Below are 24,521 nucleotides of genomic sequence, written 5' to 3'. Positions count from 1 at the left end.
GCTCAGTGGAAAATTCCCAGCATTCTCTGCGAGTTCATTCCGTCAGCGATAATACTTCATGTAAACGGGGTTCTTCGTTCGAAGTATTTCTATTTCGGCCATCGTGCAAGCAGCCAAGCACATGGTGTACGTACTGTTTGAGATAAAAATAAAGGGAAATGTTTATGTTTTGACGTAAGAAGTAGCACGAGAAAGACGTTTATACAAAGGCCTAGATATTTAGGACAAGAATGGACGGTGTGGAACATCTGTATAAAAGTTTTGGTGTGCTTGCCGATGCCAAAGAAAAAGCTGGAGAGGTAGGAGTACTCGTATTTATCAACTAATTACAGACCTAAATCCTTGCCGCTAGAAACAGACATTTTAGGATAAAAAACTGAGGTTTTTGTGGCATGTTAAAGACGTTTTTACGGACAGTTTGTGAAGTGACTAGAGTTGATTTTCAAATATTTAGGAATGAAATCGTTGTATAAATATTGAAAAGTGAAAAGTGTAATAACGGGGGGTTAGTCCAGGGAAGTAAGGTATCAGCTTACCGTTACATGGAAAAAAAATACGTGTGGGATTTTTTCATTATTCATTATTTTCACCAAAATAGGTCTACATTCTATATTTAGTACAACTGCAGAACAGAGGCCCACAACATTTATTAAATATTGTCAAACAAATATATAAACCATAGTACTATTTTATGTCAATATATTATAACTAGAGATCATTTGCACATTCTGTTCTTGTAAATACCAGTAATACAACTTCCTACTTTGATCGCCATGTTGCTCATTGTACCCAGACTCTCTACTCGTAAGTCGTAATGCTCGTTCAAAGGGTCCAAATGTAAAACACTTGATATGATTGGATCACACAGGGCAACAATGGCCAATCATTATGGTTGTTATAAAATGATACTAGCAACATTTCAGAACTGTTTTTCCTTCATTTTTGATCGAAAAAGAAGGTTTTACTTTGAGCAAGCAATGGGTTTTGTAAAACTTGTAAAATAATGAAAAAAATTAAAATAATAAAATATTTCACCTGGTAGGAAAAATACACACATGTGGGTTTCGGTAAGCTGATACCTTCGGCCTCACTGTTTAGTGTTGCCAATGATGGATTCCATTGACATCCTTCTTGACTGACTTGTACCGTGGTTTGGAAGGGGTTTCCAAACACCATGCCATTTCAGAAAATAGATGTCCACATTCCCAAATTTACATTAATTTCTTTTTATGTTGTGTCTAGTGTCCACATTTTATTTTGCACAAACTTTATAAAACACTTTTACAAAAGAATTTACAAAATGTGCCTATATCATGGTTGCATATTTCGAATATATCAAAAGTTTAGGGTATTTTAAAAAACCTTGCAATACATTTTGTTATGGAAAAATTTCGTCTTGATGGATTTACACTGTCCATGACATAGACTTCAAATGGACAACTTTGGATTCTGCTATGTTCGAATTTCTGATGCAATACCCGGGTGTAATTCCAAATGTCTGAGCAGAATTGGTTAATTAAAAATGAAAGTATTATAGAAATCTCCCTCAAGGTACAGCAACTGGCAAGAATTGAGAAATTAATTTGTTTTGTCCTATGTCAATGAAGAAATTTCCTGAAATAATAGAGCAGATGCATGTGAAAATTCCTACTTGAAATAATTTCGAAAAGTTAAAAGTAGAAATTCAAACTAGGGACCAGGGACCGGTTGTATGAAAGCCGGATAGTGCTATCCAGCGGATAGTGATTTTTCCAACCATTCTAAAAATGCTTGAAAAGTGATAAAATTTCAGGTTTGGAATGAAAAATTATCACAAAAATCCTCAATTTAGGAATACTAACATTTAATCAAAGTTATACCCAACAACAGGCAATTTTAAAGTAAGTAAAAAAACACTACCTGGTGGATAGCGCTATCCAGCCTTTGTACAACTGGCCCCAGTTGTTTAAATAGCCAATGGCTCTATTTGTTGGATGGTGATTCTTTCAACCTAAAAATTACTGAATTAGAGCAAAATGTTGACCAGCAAAAATGTTGAGCTTTTAATCACTGTACAACAATCTTTATGTTACAGTATAATACCATACAGTTTTGATTGAGGTTCTCAAAAGCCAGTCTATTGTCCATAGAATGTACCCCTCGATCAGGACAGGATACCATGAAGCCCTGAAATGCAAAATCAAATTGTTGCAAATTTATTATATACAAATAATTTTTCTCAAAAATTTGGTTTATTTTGTACTGGTTTTTATTCGCTTTAGTTTCCTGAAGAGTATCAAACCATTTTAAACAGTTCAAAAGGAAGCAATGGAGAAAAGCGATTGGGCGCCACTTTCATTCCACGTTTCTTCAAGTATTTCCCAGATTATCAAGCTACAGCCCTGAATTGCTTGTTGGATTTGTGTGAAGATGAAGACACGCCGGTAAGTATAGAAAAAACAGACCATAAGCCATTCCATCCTTCAAGGCTGTTTTCCTCCAGGGAAAGTTTTTTTGCATGGAACATGTTCTTTAATCCCTAATGGCCTAATCCAGATTGAGTCAGGATTATTTAAGGTGCGACTTTTAGTCAAAAGAGTACTGACTAAAATTAGCAATACTGCATGCTTAGCAGTAAGTCACTCCAAAAAAAAAAGCCGAGTGGCCTTTGAAACACATGTGAAATCGATACTAGACGAAAGACAAACAGACACGCTACAGAAAACCATCGCTGATAACAAACCCTGCAAGGCTGCAAGCGGGTTCGGTAATTCCTGTTCAACTAGATTCCCAACATGTTCAAATAGGATAATTTGATTATTTTTACTCCGGCGTCAGCGACGGAGTTGAAAATTCGCCCCGGTTTTGTTTTGTTGTTTTTTTTTTTTATTTTTCGTCATCGCAAGTCTGGAATGGTGCGAAACATTCTAGTATTTGAAATCTGTATGTAACCGTATTTATCTACGTCCCAGTCTTATCTCCCAAGAGTTGTGGTGCACAGCTTTAACTAATTTTCCGATGCACGATTCGATTTCGCTCGCATGATACGGCAATTCCTCCAAGAGGAACAAATAAACCGTTGTTTTCATGCTGTTCGATTAAGTTTAGATTGAATTGGGGTAAGAATATATTTAATACATGTAAATTCTGGTCCTATTTTAATAATATCGCTGCTATTTCGCCGTATAACAAGATTGTGGTCGTGTATGGGCGCGTTGACACTTGACACGTCGTAGTTTGCACAGGATTGAAGATTTAATATAACTATATAAGCGCAAATTCCAAAGGAAAAGTGTAAAGCCCTGGTCAAACGAGAATGATAGTTAATGAGAGTTGATGAGAGTTGCAACTCTCGCTGGCGTTTGACTGCGAACTGTCATACACTCTCGTGCACTCATCAACTCTCATCGACTTTGAACTGGTTCAAATTTTGATGAGAGTTGATGAGAGTTTGGGCGCGTTTGATCGGTCATGAGAGTTGATGAGAGTTAAAAATCCGCCAGCGGTTTGCATTTGGTAGCAGACTAGACTCTGACTAGTGACAGAACAATAGTGCAAAATGGCCGACGTTCCTGAGCATTTTTCTGACACTGCTCAGGAAAAGTCCGAGGCAAACGATGTTCAAATCGTTGGCTCTGAATCAAAGAAAAAGAAAAAAAGGAAGATTACGTGTCCTCTTCAAGTAAAGGTTCGGGCAATGATACAGGCAGTGAAGAAGCTACAAATAAGCGCCGAAAAGAAAAAAATAGAAATCTTCTGAAAACAACGGGCAGAAACAAAAAAAATAGCAAAACGAAGTGGAGTAATGACGAAATTTCTTGACTTATCGATCTGTACGAGGCGCGACCTTTGCTTATGGAAAAGACGACGAAAGCAAAGGGAGAAATTGAAGTAGGTTATAAAATTGTTTCGGTGTTTATGATAAAAAATCGCTGGAAAATTGAATTATTACAATTGAATTCGTTCCTAGTCCCTGCTACGCGCGCGTTAATCAACTCTCGCTTCTCAACTCTCATCAACTATCATTCTCGTTTGACCAGGGCTTAAGACAAAGTGAATGTATCATGCGGTTTATTTACATTTTTGAACAATTGAACTTCTATCCTTTTTAAAGTACGATGTGCTTCTGAATTTCGCGATCGAACATTTATAGGTTCGCAATTAAGGCATCTAAATGCGAATATGAACTGTATTGTTTATGTTCAGAAGCTCTGTATTGAAGACTGGCACGTGCGCCGGAGTTAACGCCAGAACAGGCGTCTTGTTTTCTCGATTATTAGTTGGAAATTGGCATTATAAAGGACTTTGATCTGACGACTGCAACAAATTTTAAAGGCAATTTATTAGGGAGAAATGATGTCGAGTTGCTTGAGCTTCCTTTACAATTTGGCATATTTTCTGTTAGATTTTGTTTGCACTATTGAGCCCTCAAAAGCAATCTTTTTGTGCATGTATCATTTTTACAAGTCTCCGAATACCTTCACTATTGAATAGATTTTCTCAATCAACAATTCAATTCTTTTAGATTCGTAGGTTGGCAATCAAAGCATTGCCAACTCTATGTTATGACACCAAGGACCATCTGACCAAGATAGCTGACGTTTTAACACAACTTCTCCCAACAGGTAAATTTTACACCTTTTTGATTGCGCACAATACATGTCATAACTAATTTTGTCAGCATGATGTAATTTCCTTGTTGTTTTCTCAAAATCTAAATCGCTGCTACTGTACGACTACAGCACGGTATATCTCAAGTTATTGATGCAGCACAGCGATATTGATACTGCTGTGTAGTGAAACACAGCTTACAAGGTGTATTAAAAAACACAACCTCGGTGTTTTTCATATAATCCATTTGTTGTCAAAAAAGTGTTTAATGTTTCATGTTCTAAACTGCACTGAGTCATAAACTGCACTTGCCTCGGGTACGGACTGAACAGGCAAAGAAATCCTTTTATTACAATGGTTGTGTTGTATATAATAATAAGTGTAAATAGTTCTACTCTCTAGTATATATATATTGTATATTGTCTTAATACCTAATTGTTATATTGCATGTAAGGATTGTATTCCCATATAGCTTGTAAAGATTGTATTTTTTTATTCTTTTAAATAGCAGGGCTCCAGTTGATAGCAGTAGTTTCTACTATTGATTGGACTACCCTGTTTGAATAAAGGTGTCGATCAATCAAAAAATTCTAAGAATTTCAAATTGCTTTTAATTGTATTCTAGAATCTTTGAAGAAATTGAATAGAATTTTCAGGGCTTTTTAGCACTTGATATGCTCCCATACTTCACAAAAACGATTGCAAGCTATTAAAAATTTCTAGGTTGCTAAAATCTTTTTCGCTTCAGAAGCAAGGTGATTTTTTAGGAATTGCGTGCTTGCTTCTTTGAATATAACCTTTCATTATACCTATCAGAATCTCTATATAACAAGTCATATAGATTGATCAACCCTCGCAGATGCTTTATGAAATATTTCACTTGCTTGTTTTGGTTTATGATGACAATCTCTCGGCTAATGATATGGCATCCTTCTTGGGATGGCCAACATGTTTACAAACTTACAAAGTCTGAAACCATATCTTTGTGACAAGTAACGTAATGTGAAACTGTCGAAAACGCGTAGATGATTAAACTTCCGGCGATTGGTGCAAAATTACATGGAGTGTGACAAAGGGCAAAACATTTACACGTTCAGTTGTGACATGTTGCGCCTGTATTTCTTCCTTTGCAATATAGATATTTACCCCCGAACCTTATAAGGATTAAAATAATAAATAGACCCTTTCGAAAATTACGTCGCAACATGATCGTCTTAAATTGAGAACCACCTTAAATGAAATGGATTTCAAGTTTTACTCTCACAAGCTATGTGGAAAGATGCAAAACATCCTTCTTCAACACATGCATGAAAAAGAACTTTTAACTTTGACCAATAAATGTGGAAATAAGCCATAACACGAAAACGAGCTTCGATCTCGTGTTATGCCCTATTTCCAGACAAGTTTATTGGTGAAAATGAAAGATTTTTTTCATACATGTGTTGAAGAAGTATGTTTTGTATCTTTGCACACAACTTGCGAGAGTAAAACTTGAAATACAAGGTGGTATCGGTTTGCTAATGTCATTGGGGATGTCTTGTATGTACAGTAGCTACTACTACTTTTGGTTAGTCAATCTGTGGTTGTTATAAAATATTTGCTTCCGTTTTTTTAGGAAACGCTTTAGAATTATCCACTGTTAGAAATGCGCTAAAAGAAGTTATAGAATTGGATCCTAAAGGTGAGAAACAAGAAGACAGAATTGTTCATCTACTTTTTATACCCAAATTAAAGTGCATGTGCAAGTACGTATAGTGAACTTAGAAATTCTCGAAACGCATTGTTATAAATCTGAGATGTGATTTATATCAGAATGATAAGAAAATGACGTGCAACAAAATAATGCAAATTACTCGTGTCGTATATATGTGTCGTATATATGTGACGTATATTTTTTACCATATTTCGCTTTCTACTTCTTTAGGGGCAATAATTGGTATATTTTCTCAGATCAACGCCGGCGATGATGAATCTAGGGAACATGCTGTAAACTTTCTTAAAGAAAACGTACTAGAAATAATTCCGAAAGTTTTCGATCCTAATCCCGACGCTGTGGAAGCACTAAGCGAGGAAATTCATAAGGTTTGTTGTGCATGCAACAAGGCGTCGTTACCCATGTATTCTACTGAGTGTATATAACACGAAGTATAGTCTTACTAGAGATTCACTCGTTGAACTGGAACCGTTCCTTGAGTTCCGGTCGGTCTAGCTGGGGCCGGTTGTACGAAGACTGGATGGCGCTATTCACCGGATAGAGATTTTTTCAACCGTTCTAGAAATGGTAGAAAAGCAATAGAATTTCAGCCTTGGAACCAACAATTGTTAAAGAGGATCCTCAATTTAGGATACTAAGATTTAATCAAAGTTATACTTAACAACGGCGATTTTAAAGCGATTGAAAAACCCCACTATCCAAGTGGATAGCGCTATCCGACTTTCATACAACCGGCACCTGCATGGATCCTTTTTTAAGTCAGTCCCTTTCCACCAATGACCTTATATAATTCCTTTAAACTTTGTAAAAACTATATCCTGTGGACATGAATTGAATATGAGACTGCGTTCGTATAATTATTGTAATGGATCTTTTAGGCCATGCCAGACGTGACTGGTGATGAATTTAAAGTTTTCATTAGTCTTTTGTCGAAGTTGAAGTCGTATAAACATGAACACGATCAACTGGTTGACTTAATCGCTGAACAAGCTGAACTAGACAGTGAACTTCAGGTTAGTAGCACCGGGGTTAAATGGCCTCGGAGAATCCCAAATGCCCGTCATGCACAGTTAAGGAAACAGTGAATAATTTCATCCAATCGCAATGCTTGACAGTTTAAATTAATTAAATGCAAACACTCGCAGCGAGCTTGCGAGTTAATTTTGCGATCAGTGAAAAAGAGCCTTTAGTCCAGTTATCCACATCATAGTGGCTAATTTACGCCTGGACCCCATTTTATCGTAATTCTCCTGAACAAGTCAAGGTGGCTGATGTGATGGAATATTTTTATGTGCATGCATGCGTGCTGTCAGCAATGACCGATTTAAATATACAGAAAAAAAAACAAATTTATATCCGGACTATTTCTTATCGGTGAAAATAACTTGTTCACGACAATTAAGTGATTATGACTACGTGGGAACCAGGCTGTATGCAGCAAAATGAAGCAATCCATAATAATTGTTGTCCGTATCTTTTTTAGCCTAGTGACGCGGAAGCCCTGGAGAAGTTCGTCACTTGTACACGAAGTGCAATTCCGTTTTTTCAGGTGTGTGAGTTTATAATAGGTGTTAATAATGGTAATTGCTTTGAGTGGAGTGCAATTTGGTGTGACAAACCCAGACCTGTTAATTTCGCAAATTTTATATATATGCAGATATTATGTGCGATAAAATAAGCCGTTTTTGAGACAAAAGTTCTTATTCTTTCGGCGTGTAGTGCGAATATCCACAACGTTTTTCAAGTTTACGTGGCTATATTTTCCAGATTTCACAACATTTCGAAACCATACCTCACAGTTCACAGCAGCATTTACTCGTAGTAAATTGCTCTCAACTGGGGGGAGGGGTATTCTCTTTCCTAGATTAAAGTTTGTTCGATGCTCGATAGATGAAATCACTCTGCGCAATGCCATTAAAAATAGGAATAGCCATAATGTGGTTTTCCATTACGTTCGCTCTGCCCACGCAGACAAAGCGCGATTTGTTTTTTAGGCCCGCGTCACGGCCGCATGAGCAGATTTCCAAAGGCTTTAACGGAAACAGCGTGAAAGGGAGGCTGAGATGCTTTACTACGCCCGGATAAAATCACCACCCCTACCCTTAATTATATAACCTATAACTCTTGAAGCCGTGAATATAGTTTAAGAAGCATTCTGAAAGAGTTATGATTAAATCTTTAGAAAGGTGCCAGTGCTGAGAATTTCTTCGTGTATTTGTTGGAGAAGATTCTTCCAGTGGTTGAAGATGTTTGCGGTGGTGAGGAGAGTGGTGACCTCAAGCTGGATATTTATAAAATGTTGGCAGAGATATGCCCGCACAAGATTTCTGACGAGAATTTGCATTTGTCCGTGGAACCAATCTTCAACAAATTACTGGTACGAATGTTTGAATTTGAAAGTATGTTGCTAAAAACCTGTGGTTGTATTGGTGTTGTGTTGATGACACTAATACGATATTTTAGGCAGTTGTTATGCCACATTTGAAACGAAGTTGTGTTGATACGGTTTTAAATTAACGAGTTTGAACAAAATTGTACGGAAACCAAAAGTGATGTAGACGTTAGACAGTTGTTTCGCTATTTGTTGGAAACGTTTAAAGAGGAAGCGAAATACGCCATTTGTATTCTGTTTGTAAAGTGAAAAATCGATGATGTGATTGTCATAACTATGGCGTCAGCAAGTCAATATGAAGTAATATGGTACAAACGCGTCTATTTCCTTTTTAAATATCGACTCGTTTTGCTTATAAGAATGAAAAAAAACGTCACCATGCACGCATACGATTGTAGATTTTTGCTTCACTTCATTCCCTCTGCTTCCATCAGTCATAAACGATTTTATTTTTTGTAGCTCTACATGCCTCTTCCTGTTGTGACCGAAGACAAGCCATCTGAAGAAAGTGAAGAACCCGCTGAGCCACAAATTGTGTTCTCCTTCGTCGAGTGTCTCATGTACAGTTTCCATCAAGTTGCTCGCAAGGTTTGTGTTTCTCCGTACCATATTATGTCGGGTATACGCATGCATTATATTTCGCTGGACTTCGATCTATATATGAAAATTTTGGAAATTTTTACTGACCGGTTTGCAAATCAGGAGCGCATGCCCTTGGATGGAAAGCACTGCCATAATTTTGCTCGATTCTTATCAAACGCCCTATTTGCCGCGACGGTTGTTTTATAGGCCCGTCTACACTTGCAATGTTAGGCGCGATTTTCTTCTTTTGGTGGATGTGAACGAGGGGACAGTTGTGAATGATGTACTGTATAAGCACCCTTATTTTCAAACCGGTAACTTAATCACTCGTTAACATCTATCAAATGAAGAAAATCGCAGCAAACATAGTAAAAGTGTAAGTGCAGTCGTGAAGTGAAAGACCTGTGTTACCAGTTTGCATGAGTCCAGCAGTAAACACCGAGCGTCATTTATATAGGTTGGTCTTTGCGGCAAACCTGTTTAAATTCTCAAAACAAATGCCTCAGGTTTCTGAAGTCTAGAAAATTGGTGCGTTATGTTCAAACAGAAAGCAACTATACTGCAACAAATTATGAGGGAGAAAGCGCCAAAAGTTTATACGTTCAAATCTGACTTAAGCTGTTTGCCGTTAGCGGTTTGTCTGATCGATTAAACTAAATATTCTCTCGAGCCTAGCCCATGAAATAATCTATACTTAACCACACTGCTACCAAAATAACATTGTATTTTCAATGCCCCAATTCTAATCTGACATGTATTCCATTACTATAATCTGACAACCGAATTCTTGTGATCATTTTCATAAACAAATCATTTCAAAAATCCATCAGCATTTTCCCGTTCCATGGTAATGTAGAAGGTTTAAAAGAAATGGACATTGCGGAAAAAAAACTGTAGATAATACTACGTTTGAATTGTTTAAATTCATTTAGATTGTCTTGGGGAATCCAAGATATGGATTATAGAACAAGAGTATATATAAACACGAGTCTATACTCTAGTGCTAATCCAAATTCATAGTCTAAAGATATGAATTTGATACGAGTCCTGATTATGAATTTAATATTTCATATATCTCTGAGGATGTTTCTGAAATTGTTTTATTCCTGTCTTGGATCCTGCTGATGTAATTTCCCAGACTTTGTTTTGTCATTTATTTTACATGACTGCCATCTAGTATACTGTTTTGAATCTAGTACCTTAGTATTAAACATGTTCAAGAGGCAGAAAGAACCTTTTTGGTCAAATAGTCTATCAGATGCAATTACTGGTCAAGTGTTGTTACATAGTCTGACTGCCAGTAGGTCGATATCAATAGTATATTAATTATTTTTCTATTTTTAGTATCCAGAGTTTCTAACGGCTGCGGATGCCGCTGATAGACTACGCGACTTCAAGTTGAGGTGAGATGTTCAGCTCTAGTTATTTCATTATTTTTATGATATCATTTCTCGAAGCTCGTGTTTTAGCAGCCATTAAAAACCAACAATTATAAGAATACTACGTGGTTTGGAGATTAAATTTGCGCATGATTTGGAAATACTCGCTCGATATCTCGTTATCCATCTCATCCCCCACGTTTTGAAAGAATTGGTTTATTTCCCTGTCTCGGACACTTTCCAGTGCTCTATTACAAATACCTCATTATATCTTTAGACTGCAATATGTTGGGCAACGTTGTCAGATGTATATCAAACAAATTAAAATGTCCTTAAACGAAAAGTCGGGCAAGGACAATGAATATAAAGTTAAAGCTTTGCGAACAACAACAATATACACACCTTAGTCAAGGTAAGGTCTTTGAACTCTTAGCGCGATTCTCCGTGAATAGATGAAGTGTTTTCTCTATTTTGGCAGTTTGTATATACCATACTTGATGCGAAGTTGTTTGAAACGCTGCTCCCTGGTTATCATAGAATATTGCTTGATATTTGCAGTAGTATTCTTTTCCTCTTGCAAGAAGCCTCTTCGAGGAATCTTGTCCCTTTCGTAGGAATATTTGTAGAGAGCCACTTCAACCTTTTCACTCTTGTCACCTACCTCTGTAGCTCAGTGGCATTTTTCATCAACCGTTCCTGGCTTGAATTTAAAGTGTGTATAATTCCACTCGAAATTAGACCCTTTAAACCTTTAGAATTTACCTGCCTCGAGTAAAGTGCCAAAAATCATAAAATAAAAAACGTTTAATATTTTTCAGGACCTATTTCACTCTCCGCCTTCATACAATAACCATGTTAATCTTTCGTGGGTTGACACAAGAAGAACGTAAGTGGCAATTTGATTTGATAAAATGTATTGGTTGATTTTACGTTTCGATGTAAGCACTTGTAATTAATCATCTAGAGCGATAATCAGTTTGTCCGGCGCTGTATATGCTAATATTTCAGTATACATTGACAGAAAAAAATATGAATATAGATAATGTTAAAATCGCACAACGGAGACCAAACCCCCGGGCTTGCTATCCCATCTGATACAAAAAAATTTTTGTTAGCATCGCAGATGAACCGTATAATCGGTCTTTGAACAACAATCCTGCCTGCAGCTCAGTGATGATGTTTATTTTAATCAGATCAGATCTCTGCTGAAAAATTTAGCAATAGAATCAACGTCTCATGGCTCGTGACTAATATAGCTTTATCTGCGTTTACGCTGACCGTAAGGGAAAGTTTGACACATCAGCTTTCTTATCATTTTTACAGCCTACTTCGAGCACTACGGCGAGTAATGAAAACCCGAGGTAAAACGGACACCGTTCTTGACGAAAAGTAAGTGTGCATGTGCTCAACAGTTTATTGTAAGGACACTAGGCATGCACTAGTAATTATAACGACAGTCTTACCGCGTTCCATTAAAAGGGCCCAAAAATGGTCAAACCGGTCATATTTTGAATTGAAATAGAATTTTTCGTTAAAAATAAAAATCATAAAAGTGGATTTCCTGTGCCAGACATAATGATATGCTAAATAACGATATGCTTGAATGCAACCTTCTTTTGGTTGCGAAATATTGGAAAAATAGCTATAGAAAATATAGCTCTGCATGGGAAGTTGACAATTTTTTTATATAAATGCAAAATATTTTATGAAATATATTTGTACACATAAATTTCATTCTATTTGACAATTAAAATAAATTCAAGTGGAAAATTCCGCGTTTGATCGAAAAATTCCGCCTATATTAAAATATTAAATGTTAAAATGGTGTAAAGGTTCTTCTCACTCAGTACAAAATTGACATCTTCACTCGGCGATATTTTCACACTTTTCAATAATTCGCCTCTTAACTTTCCAGTCTTACTAATAGGATGCTCTTTAGCTGTATATTAACGCCTTTTCCAGTTATTTTTAATTGGGGAATGGTCCATTGGCGAGATTTTTCTCAGAAAGGTTTGTCATGGCCAAATTGAGTGTTTTCTCGAATGATTATGTCTTCTTGTGTAAATCATCTCAGATTTTAAAAACAATTTGTTATCCTTTCAGACGGAAACGAGCTGGAATTACACCGATAACATTCGATGCTAGTTCCCCACCAAAAAAGGCAGCAGGCGAGAAAAAGACGAAGGTGGAATATTACCTCCCGCCTGGCAGACGCGCTAACGCAAGCAATGGTAACGTTGAAGGCAAATCAATGCCTGGCCAATACAACCGTGGAGGATATAAAAGCGGCGGTTCTCGTGGTCGCTTTGGAAGAGGGAGATCAAGAGGGTATAATAGACGTGGGTGGAGATGGTAGATTTTTAACTGTTAGAAGTTTTTTACATCGTGCAATGATCATGACTTTGAGAGGGTTTGGTGCTAATATATATTGCTAAGTTATGAACAAACTATACGTCATTGTTCTATTTGAAAACTAACTTTTGAATTTGTTTCGATAAACTTGCTTTTTTACCGCAGTGTTTTAGCCATGGCGTTAGGAACCGAGGGGCCAAAACTCTCCTAACTTTAGATATCACAGAATAAGTGCCTTTCTGTTTTGAGGTAAAGATTAAGGAAAATTTAATTATATAGAACTACGGTTTTCTGCATGGCTTCGTACAGTTTATTTTTACAGTATACATAATACATGTCGACTTTAAGTGCCTGTTCCACCAGGCGAATGCCCTATAGAAGTAAATGCCCCTTCCCCAACTTTGATGTGCTTCCTACGCCTATGGTTTTGGCAAAGCGGTTATTATAGTTCTTCCTGTGATTAATGCTGCCAGTGGTAATTTGTAATATAACGTGTAAATTCAGGTGTATCGATAGTTGCTTTTTAGTAAGACCCGTTTTCGAAAAGTCGAATTTTTCATGCGTCAAACCTAATAGTAATGAGCTAATTCTTTCTAATCTTGCATTCGATCTAAATATTTAAAAGATATCGTGCATTTTTTGAAGAATCGTTAACCTTTGATATCTGTATTGCTACAACTATAAACGTTAAACATTCTCATTTTAAATATATTCCACCAAGACAAAAATGGATATGTTGGATCTTAAAAATGGGATACACGCAGTAGCCTTGTCATCCATAATATCAATTTAGGTGAAAGTATGACTTCTGAACAGCTGCAAATGCTAACTACAGGTTACAACCTCATACCCAGCGTACTCAATCTATATACAGGAAATACGCAGTCCAGGTGTATGTGAATATTCATTCATCGTTCATGAGTTTCGGAAAGTTGATATTTTGTTTTAATATTTTGGTGTAAAAAATCCCCATCCTTGTTATCTACGATACTAGAAAAATCAACTCGAAAAATCAACTTTCCACCTGGGTCGAGTAATCTCAAAGCCAAAGGCATCTCGTGATCGATGTAACATGAACCCGCTGAATGGACCACAGTAAGACTGCCAACCACGGATAGTCGTTTTGGGAGTTGAATTTGCAACATGATGGTCGGAGGAAAACCTAATGGCCGATAAAACTGCTTGTGTTTGCAGAGTACTTTCACAACTTTGGTTCCTCTGTGTGCTGCTATGCGTTATTTGAACACATCTTACTAGAAAAATGAAAATGAAATTTGCATCAACGCGTGGAGCTGCAGTTAATGATCGTTCAGGTTTGCCTTTAAGATTCGGAGTTTTTCAAGTTTTGGTATTACCGACGACCGTCAATTTTCTGGTGGTGATACTGGTGCGCTGTCGTCTTGGAGTCCTGGTCGTCGAGGTTTGCGAGTTGTTTACTCAAACCAGTAAACTCAAACCACTGACATAGTGACATGTTTTCATATTTCGAATTCTGGCGTATGGAAAATACTGGATTCATTCGAACTGAGAACGTGTTTTATGGGATCAAAATGATACCGGTAAAAGTGCATACAAAAACTGAAGAGATCAGAATCAGCTGGCGTATATAGAGAATATTATAAATATAAATAAGGTAATAGTTCAATTATATATATAATATCCGTTCGTAGATTTAATATGTCGAGTTTATGAGAGGAAATATTTCCAAACAAGTTAAACGTGTGCTAACACAAGGACAACAGTAAATATTGCAGCATCTTCAACTAGATAAGCCTGATTGTGACTTGTGAGAACTTTGAAATGCTTTAATGCAAGAGCATTGCCATCCCAGAATGTTAGCTGTTTGGTTTACTCTGTTAATTTTAAGTATTTTATCCTGGGCATTCAACCATTGCAAACTGCAAAGTAAATATGTAATGAAACAAACCCAAACTTTCAGCAAGTTTGTGCACGAATCCAAATCACGTTTGGTGTATGGTATAAAGTCTGTTATTGATAAAGCAGTACTGCATTGGCTTTAGTTGATTTGCTGCCCATATGCAATGCAAGTCAACAGACTTGGACCTGACAAAATTGGATCATGTGAACAAACCTTAACTCTGACATTTTGGGAATGTTTTAATTGCAGAGACAAATATTCATGCTCACATTCTAGCAAGTTGCACAAGTATGCACCCTAAATCCTTATGTAAAGCAACTACTGACCTGTATATATTAGTATGTTAGTTAATCTGGCTGAGTGCACCAGCAAGGTCAAAATGTGTCAGTGGGAGAACCAAAACTTTTTGCTTAAATTGGAAGTCACTGAACAACCATCTTTTGGCATTAAACTTCATCTTGCACACTCATTCCAGATAAACTAAATTAATATACTAATGCATACAAGTCAGTGAAAGCAACTTGTATCATAGCCCAGAACATGTGCATCACTTTGCACAGTTTGTTGTTTCTGTGTCAGCATTTTTGAAAAACACCCAATGAAATGGCTGATCTTCAGGTGTTTCATTACAAGCTGCCAAGCAATGATTTCCAGCACGTACTCTAGGCAGTAGGCTGCTTTGTATCTAGTATTAATTTTTTTAACTTTTCTTTCTTAGGTAAAAAAATTCAGCATGTCTTGTTTTTCTCAAATACTGAGAAGAAATGTTCATGAATTCATGCAGTTGTCAAGATTTAACCTTTCAAATATCCGGCATCTCTCCACACCAACGCTGGAATTTGATTACGTAATTGTTGGTGCTGGCTCTGCAGGTTGTGTTCTGGCTAAAGACTGTCAGAGGACAAGGCAAATCGAGTTGCCCTATTGGAAGCCGGTCCAAAAGACAATACATGGACAATCCAAATGCCAGCTGCTCTGACGTACAACCTTGCAAATAATAAATAACTGGTTTTATCACACTGTACCACAGAAGCATTTAAATGACAGGTAATATTTCATACCACTTTTTTACGATTTGTGATGACATCTCTGATTACATAATACTTGTGATATTATATGCAAAGGTACATAAATTTATAGGTAGGGATAGTTCACCCCCTATCCTGGGGTATGCAGGATGGGTATAAATATGTAAGCAGATTAGTATCAAACTATACATATTCTGGTGTACTTAGTACCAACCACCCCATATCTGGTTTATTCAACCCTAAATGTTCATTGCACATCATCTTTCTCCTTTTGCTTGTTGAGTTCTCTACTTTCTCCAACTATAAGCTGACTTCTCTACTTGCTTGTTGATTTGAGCAGCTTTGGTTGCATATTCGCAGTCATACACTACACATTCAAGTGAGCTTCCTGATTTTGAGTGAATGCATACGCGCTACATCAAACAAAGCCACTTAGAATTTCAAAATGTGACAGGGCAAGAATATTATAAGGCTACCAGGTACATTATTATGTTATTATGTCTTCGTTGTAGGGTAATATATTGTCCACGTGGTCGTGTTTGGGGCGGATCCTCTTCGCTAAATGCCATGGTTTATATTCGTGGACACGCATATGACTACGATCGATGGGAGAGTGAAGGATGTGATGGCTGGTCGTACGCCGACTGTCTGCCGTATTTTAAGAAGGCTCAGAACCATTGCTTAGGTATTTAGCTCACCTTATAAAACATACATCAATTAACAACCTTATTTGGCAGTATTGCATTTGCGTATAAAACGTCAGATTGCAATAAAATTTGGTCAGGATTGAAAATTTAAATGTTATATGCAGGTCATTTGGAAGGTGGATAACTCCTCGATTGCCAGTAGTTGAAATAATTTTACGTCTTGAAGTCTGAAAAATAGCCTGATGCCTCTTTCTGCGATGATTATTTTTATTACCACATTCGGTCTGTAGACACAAACACTGCCCCACCTGATTTTAATAACTACTGTATTAAGTCTATACCAGGAGGCGTCTAACTATAGATTCAACACTGGTTTTTCTCCTAGTTTAATGTGAATAGGAAGGGAAAGGGCAAAAGAAGAGTTCAGGAAACAAGACGTTTAGGTTAAAGCTCAATTCTTGGTTTGCATATGACGTCATAATCAGTCATTCAGCGCCATCTTGGTTGATTCTACAAAGTTTTACTTCTGCTACTATTCTGTAACTTCTTACAACTATTAAAAACTATTAAACAACAACTATTAAAATACAGCAACGATAAAAAATTATTTGCGCACATGTTTTGGAAAATCAACCAAGATGGCGGCAATTGCAAACCACCTATTGTAACCGTAAATGTGTAAATTTTAGGGTATACACTATGACTTTGAAGTATTGAAATGAGTAAATAACATGATCCTGGTAGACTGGTAGTCGTGTAGTCATCCTAATAATAGTGCTTGTTTTGTTTTAACAAGACTTGTTTTAATACCTCGGGTAACCGGGCTCGATAGTGAACAGCCCCCAAATTAATGACCCCTTTTTTTTCAATCTTAGGGGAGGACGATTACAGAGGAGGCAGTGGTCCATTGCATGTCAGTCAGGGCAACTGGGATAATCCCTTGTTTAAGGCTTTTGTCGATGCGGCAGTGCAGGCCGGGTATAAATATACTCCTGATATGAATGGCTACAGACAAGCCGGGTTTGGTCCCATGGATATGACTATACACAAGGGCAAACGTTGGAGCACCGCAAACGCATATTTGAAACCTGTGCTTGGTAGAACTAATCTAGTTGTGTTGACCGAGACCTTTACTAGAAAACTGTGCATCGAAAACAATAAGGTGGTTGGTGTGGATTACCATAACGCTGGAAAAAAGATTGGTCATGTACGAGCCACGAAAGAGGTGAGGTGATAACTTTTAATCACGGGTTATCCTTTCGGTATGAATAACAAGTGTATGCAGTAGTGGCACCACCAATTTCACGATCTCTGAGGAAAAGCAAAGGCGTCGTCTCCCACTATAATAGTGAGTTTAAGATGCACCAAATCTAGGACACGGACGCGAAGTTAATACTGCTCTAATCTCCACAGTTTCCCAACAAGGATGGAAATTATGGGCGTTTGATAAATAAAGTCATGGCCGTAATTAAAACAAATGAATACCAGTATCCTAATATATGGTAGTACTGTTTTCATGTCACGTCCCCGTCGTAGATCTGGTGCATCTTAAACTCGCTATTAAGAAAATCCAGCAGAACAAAATTCATCAGACGAGCCTAGATCAGGGTTTCCACATCTTATTTGTATATGATTACATGTCCACATCAGTAGATATAGGATTGGAAAAACTATAGAGTGAGACAAATAACTTTTGAGGAGTTTATTATTTAAGCAGTTATATATTTCCATCTCCACCCTTCATATATAATTGTGGTGTTTTTTTTCATAATATTTTTCCTTCTTAATTGAACACCGCTCTTCCGCTTTTTAAAGAATTTATAGAAAATGACGAGTCTGCAAGTTGCGTCTTGCTTAGCTGTGTAAATTGAACGTTGTTGTGTTGTTGATAAGCATCGTGGTAGGCCTGCATGTATCCACAATTCATTGTTCTGAACCACTCACCAAAAATATGTATCCCCGCTAGCCAATTGCAAATGTGTAAACTAGAGGAAATTCTATGAGTCGAAATACTATAAGTGCAAGTTTGGTAAATAAACTGATTGTAAAACCATGCTTTTTGCATGCAATTCCTATAGGTGATTTTGGCCAGTGGAGGTATAAATTCTGCACAGCTTTTGATGTTATCTGGTATTGGCAATGGTGATGATCTTAAAGAACTTGGAATTCCTGTTTCCCTTCATTTACCTGGGGTTGGATACAATTTACAGGATCACTTGGAAGTGTATGTCCAGCATGTAAGTTAAACGCTGAATATCCTCATCTCTCCGTTGTATCATCGCTTGAACGCAGAACGAGTCTGCACCAATCAGAATGCAGTAAATCAATAGTCAATTCACACTAACACTGGAAATTTTTTCAAAAATCACCATACTATACCCAGAGTATAGAAGTGGAAATTAGTATGGATATTATGAATTCCATACTATTTCCAACTAGAATCCATAAACTATTACTTAATGGTTTTCGTGTTTGGATGCCCTGATCCAAACACTAGCTTCGACCAATCAGAACGCACGTTATAAATGTTCTTTTCTAATATACTCTCTCTTGCCATAATATGGATATGAAAAAAATTTGCATAATAAACAACTTTTCAAAACTCATATCGGTTGTAATATCGTGCGACGTAAATTATTTTAATTTTATTGCAGATATTGCAAAAATTTATAATTTTCCCCCAAAAAATGGCAAATTATTTAATAATTTAGTCGAGCTTTGATCCGGATGTTATATGGAGGTCATTGGCTTACACCTACTCGAAACTCTCGAAGTAGCCGTAATCATGTTGCTGTATACTTATATTTTCCTCATTCCTTCACAACCAGGAATGTACTCAGCCGATCACACTCTATACAGCGCAAAAGCCATGGAATATGATGCCCATTGGAGTCCAATGGTTCGCCTTCCGGACCGGTTTTGCGTCGTCTTCTCATCTAGAAGCTGGTGGTTTTGTACGCACTCGAGAAGATATACCGCATCCCGATGTGCAATTTCACTTTTTTCCCTCGCTCGTTATTGATCATGGACGAGTTCGACCAAATAAGGAAGGATTTCAGGTTGGTTTGCGCGTACATACGTTTACATTATAGCGAATGCGTGGATTTCATCTTTGCCCATTTATGATTTAATCTTTTTTTTTTAAATTTGAAACGTCATTCCATCGAAATTTCGTGGAACGCTTAATATCAGGGAGTGTGCTAATCGCGTTTATTGAAATCGGGGCTCGTCACTTCTAGTCATCATAGACCTCGCGGGGTTAACACCGGGCTGAATTTTTGGGATTTTTTTTCCTATTATATAAGTATTTTGATATTTTTAACGGATTTTCGGATTTCGCTCTGTGGGATGCCCAAAGTTCAAGGGGATGAACTCCTTAAAATATTTAGGTTTTTAGTTTTCTGAAATGTGTTCAGATGCATTTAAAATTGGGCCTTTTACTCTTTAACTTTTGCTTTTATACCATGAATTGTATTCAGCCTTACAAAAGTGAAGCTTATATTTATGTTGGGCATCGTTTGATATCAAGAACCAGCTCTGGGAATTTATATCTATCGAAAAATTCCCTAGGGCTGAAATATGTCGGGCATATACCACTGACTGGGCATGCTTATAGTAATAACTTCCTGCATTACCGGTACACATTTTTAAAGAAAACTTATGTTCTTAAAATCATACAAGAGCGCATAATGCGCATTTACATATCCTGAATTTCTTAATACAAACATTACGATTCCTGGGGGGCACACTATATGTAATATTAAAATAAGCAATAGCCGAGTTTAAATTATGATCCCGGTTTCGATGGGGATCAATCTACTGGTAATGCTCCAGGGGGTGAAAATAGAAACTTTTTGTCTGGATGAGCGTTTGCAAGAAGTAAACTTGACGTTTTCTACCACTCACAACCCGTGTTTTAGTCTTCATGCCCCCAACATGTACAATACCGCCATCTATAGTGTTTCGAGCAACGCTCTCTTTTCTAAAAACCGTGACTTCCTGGAAGTTCGGTATTAAGAAAGAGAGCCCTTACAGACAGTTCTAAGACAGGGTAAGAACTGAAAAAATGTTGGGGGGGAGTGTGCAGTATCTTCACAGCAGGTAAGAGGCATCATTGCAATGTTCAAATATGGTCGTATCTGTAATATTACCCCTCTGGATCCCCCTATTTCTCTATTGAGACAATCGAAAATACCAGTAAGCTGTCCCTACAGAAATGCAACAGTACCGGTCTGGCCGTTTTTACTGTTTTTATTGTAACATGTTCATCTAAGCTCGTGATTATTATTGTTTCATCTCTTTCGTTAATATTCTTTCATTTCTTTCATGTTTTTAGGCTCATGTTGGCACTATGCGTGCCTTCAGCCGTGGTTACATGAAGCTGGATCCAACGAATCCATATCATGACCCCTTAATACAACCAAATTACTTCGAACATCCCCAAGATATCATCGACATGAGGGCAGCTGTGAAAATTGCAAGAAAAGTATTTGCCCAGAAAGCTTTAGATCCTTTCCGAGGACCAGAAGTCACACCAGGTAATCGATTTACTTTGCTATTGCTTGCTTGTGGCTTGTGATGATGAGTTTATAGCATGGGTTTATTTTTTCCAAAGTACATCCAAAAACAATGAACAAAGTTTATCTCACGTAAAATAATTTGATGTGGAACTTTCTATGTAATTTATGCATTATTATTTAGAAAGTTATCAAATTATTTGTGAGTATAAATGAGAAAAATTTTTACTCGCCCCAGCGGCTCGTCCATTTTCAAACATCACTTGTAGTATTAATCCCACATTGTACTCTCTATATCGATGGCTTACCTATTAGTATCAGGACAAGCGAAATATTATGTCGAAACATGTTTGTTTTCCACGGCACAGTTTGTTTCAGAAAATCTCCCTTAAATTGTTTGGTATATGCATGTAGTCATTTGAAAAAGTGCACATGACTTCAAACAGACAATTGCCGTTCAAGATTTGAACTAAATTGATGTTTTAGAATTGTTTGCGCAATGTAAACTATGCACGCGTATAGTATACCTTCTTATAATTATTTCGAGAAATCCGGTCGAAATATATGAAAATACAAGCGGTATCTGTGCTGCAGATTGGCCATGGTATGCCATACCGCTTGTATTCTCACATAGCTATTTCTCCTTTCGTCCCCTCATACAACCGAAATCATACTTTTTCAATCTAACCGAACAGCCCTTATATATAATTCGAATTTTACATCTTGTGATTACTATAGGAGTGGATGTTACGAGTGATTCGGCCATTGATGAATTCCTGCGAAAAAAAGCAGACACGTCGTATCACCCGTGCGGTACTTGCAAGATGGGTCCAGAAAACGATCCTATGGCGGTTGTAAATCCTAGTGGTTGTGTATATGGAATAGAAGGACTTCGGGTGGTTGACTCATCAATCATGCCCAGTATAGTGAGTGGCAATCTTAACGCACCGACGATAATGATGGCTGAGAAACTGGCTGATGTGATTTTGGGTAAACAAGCACTGCCCAAGTTAAACAGCCCTGTCTGTGAGAATGTGGAAAAATGAGTTCGAATATATAAGTATGGTTTTTATCAAATTTTATGAAATTCTGCTAAAAATTCTGTTTTGACGGTCAGGCAACAAGAAGGGGTTTCGTTTTTAACTAATCCGCAATTTTTTTTACATTTTTCAGGCCAAGCCAATTATAATGCCTAAATTTTAATACTCCATTTAAAATGGTAAATATTGCGCCGCTTTACTGGAAATAGTCAATATCAATGCATTCTGATTGCGTGGGGTTTCTGAAAATGTAAAAAAAATTGCAGATTGGTCTGAAGCAACAAAGAGGAATTTCGTTTTGAACAAATCCGCATATATTTGTAAGTGAAAAAAAATAATGTTACCTTGCCGAGATTATTTCGAACGCAGTTTAAACTCTTTTTTCCCTTTAATAATTATAATACATATTAACAGTTGTTTATCAACTAGGTTTGTTTAATCTCGTTTGTCTTCTTTTTCCTAAATTTATGGTTATATTTACATTTCTTTTCGCTATTCCTAAGTGAGGCTTCGTTCTATTTCACATTTGCTCCTTTGTTAATTTTTCTAATTTTTCAAGTGCAGTTTCATGTGTTGAACATAAAATTCCTATTCACCATTTTTGCGATCGCCTCTTTTATGCACCATCGTTCGTTGAAGGTGATTGTTTTTCGTTTATGAAGCCCGAGTAGTTTGATAGCGTGTCTGTCAGTTGCAATTTTCGTTCGGTGACGTTATCAACAAGTTTTTGATGACTTCTCGACCACCGGATGGTTGCTGGATTCCAGCGTTGTTTAGTAGGTATATTCCAGTGAACCGATATAGAAATTAGAAAATAAATTAACTGTGAGCATGGCGCGGTTATAGAACTGCCAAGGAAAGTAATCCCAAGAAACAGGTTTTGCAAGCGAAACAGTCCTGAGTCCCTCTGGCCGAGTTTTCTCAACGACACACGTCACACAAACCATTGTTATCGTGGCTCTCCGTAAATTATCTCCTTAAAGATATGGCGTTTAACGATTTTTACACACATGCAGCTCCCATTATTTTTCCATACGTCAAGTCATAAAATTTGTGGCCGGTAAAACCAGTGAAATATTCAAGTTTGTTTTCTGCGTAATAAACTTGAATATTTTGGAATGTGTTTTTTAAAAATCAGTATATTGGATTTAGAAATACGACTGACTACGCTGTGTGTTGTATTTGCGAGATTCAAGTTTCAAAATTTTTCCGGGGTGGATGCCTCTTAGAGAGCTGCTGTATTGTTACAAATATCGCGCCAGACTTTCACAAAGAAATGAATCGGAAAAGAAATGAAATTTTACGGCGTTAGGAATTGTATTGTATGGTGCTAAATTGGCTCTCACGATGGCCGTTTGAAATCTTAATTCCAAGATTGCAAATATCACCTTTGGTCATAGGATAAGCTATTAAAATTATCTTGTCGCCCGGACACTGCGAGCAAGTATATATACATATACGCCGCGCTAACGCTTATTGAACCCATCAACAGCGTGAACGACCAATCAAAATCATTTCTGTTTTCGATTATCCCAGAGCCTTTGTTTCCTCGCCAGAGGAAATCGCGGGCTCGGGGAACAAGATTAGCTTGGTTCGCATATTTGATCACTGATGTGACGCCTCCGAATGATTCAATTCAATGATAGGATTTCGGATTTAGTTTATTTTAATGACGTCAGATTTATAAATGTCCCGAACTAGGCTAAATCTCTCTAAATCTACCAAACCGGTACATTATTTCCTGGTTCCCATTTGGTCGTGAGTATCGTGAACACGCCAAGGTGGCTGATGACTGATGTGATAGAATATTTTTATTCATGCGCAGTCAACAATGATCGATTTGAATACAGAAATAAATCCTTCCTCACTATTTCTCATCGCTGAAAATGACAATTACGAATAAATGGAAAGCAGGCTAATAAAGCAAATATGTTTTCCTATAGTACGTTTTTTACAGGACATGAGGATGGTTTTGGCGGCCATGTTGATTGTTCCCAGTTAGTCATTTATCTGCAAAGTGTTCAAAGTCATTTATCTGCAAAGATTGTTCCCAGTTTAACTGTCATTTATTCTGCGAACTCGAGTCGTATATGAGCTGATAGCCAACGAGGCGCGTAATAACTGTTTTATTATATACAAACTTTGTCGCCCTTTCGGTGCATTTTGGTGAGCTATTATCAACCAAAGCTTGGATTTCTATTCACTCAACTCCCCAAATCTTTCGGCCATTTTGTTTACTTTCTCTACTAGACAGATATGAGCTAATATCTGTCTAGTAGCCAACCAATCAGATTGCAGCATACCTCATATCTGGCGCTTGTGTATATAATAAAAAGAGTTATTACGCTATTGCTGATCAACAACTGCGTGGAAACGTTTAGAATCTCCTTACTCCTTAGAC

General features: G+C 37.1%; 2 pseudogenes; both read left to right on the top strand.

The window, feature by feature from the left end:
* The first annotated feature begins 100 nt into the window (after positions 1–100).
* LOC114537734 lies at positions 101–13,013 on the top strand (annotated as a pseudogene).
* A 2,597-nt stretch (positions 13,014–15,610) lies between these two features.
* Positions 15,611–22,167, top strand: LOC114537723 (annotated as a pseudogene).
* The last annotated feature ends 2,354 nt before the right edge of the window (positions 22,168–24,521 follow it).

Source organism: Dendronephthya gigantea, unplaced genomic scaffold, assembly GCF_004324835.1.
Source record: "Dendronephthya gigantea isolate DGI-Jeju-01 unplaced genomic scaffold, DenGig_1.0 000163F, whole genome shotgun sequence".
In the NCBI taxonomy this organism is placed as follows: Eukaryota; Metazoa; Cnidaria; class Anthozoa; order Malacalcyonacea; family Nephtheidae; genus Dendronephthya; species Dendronephthya gigantea.
The sequence above is the reverse complement of the archived record's forward strand: the minus strand, read 5'-3'. Positions and strand labels throughout refer to the sequence as shown.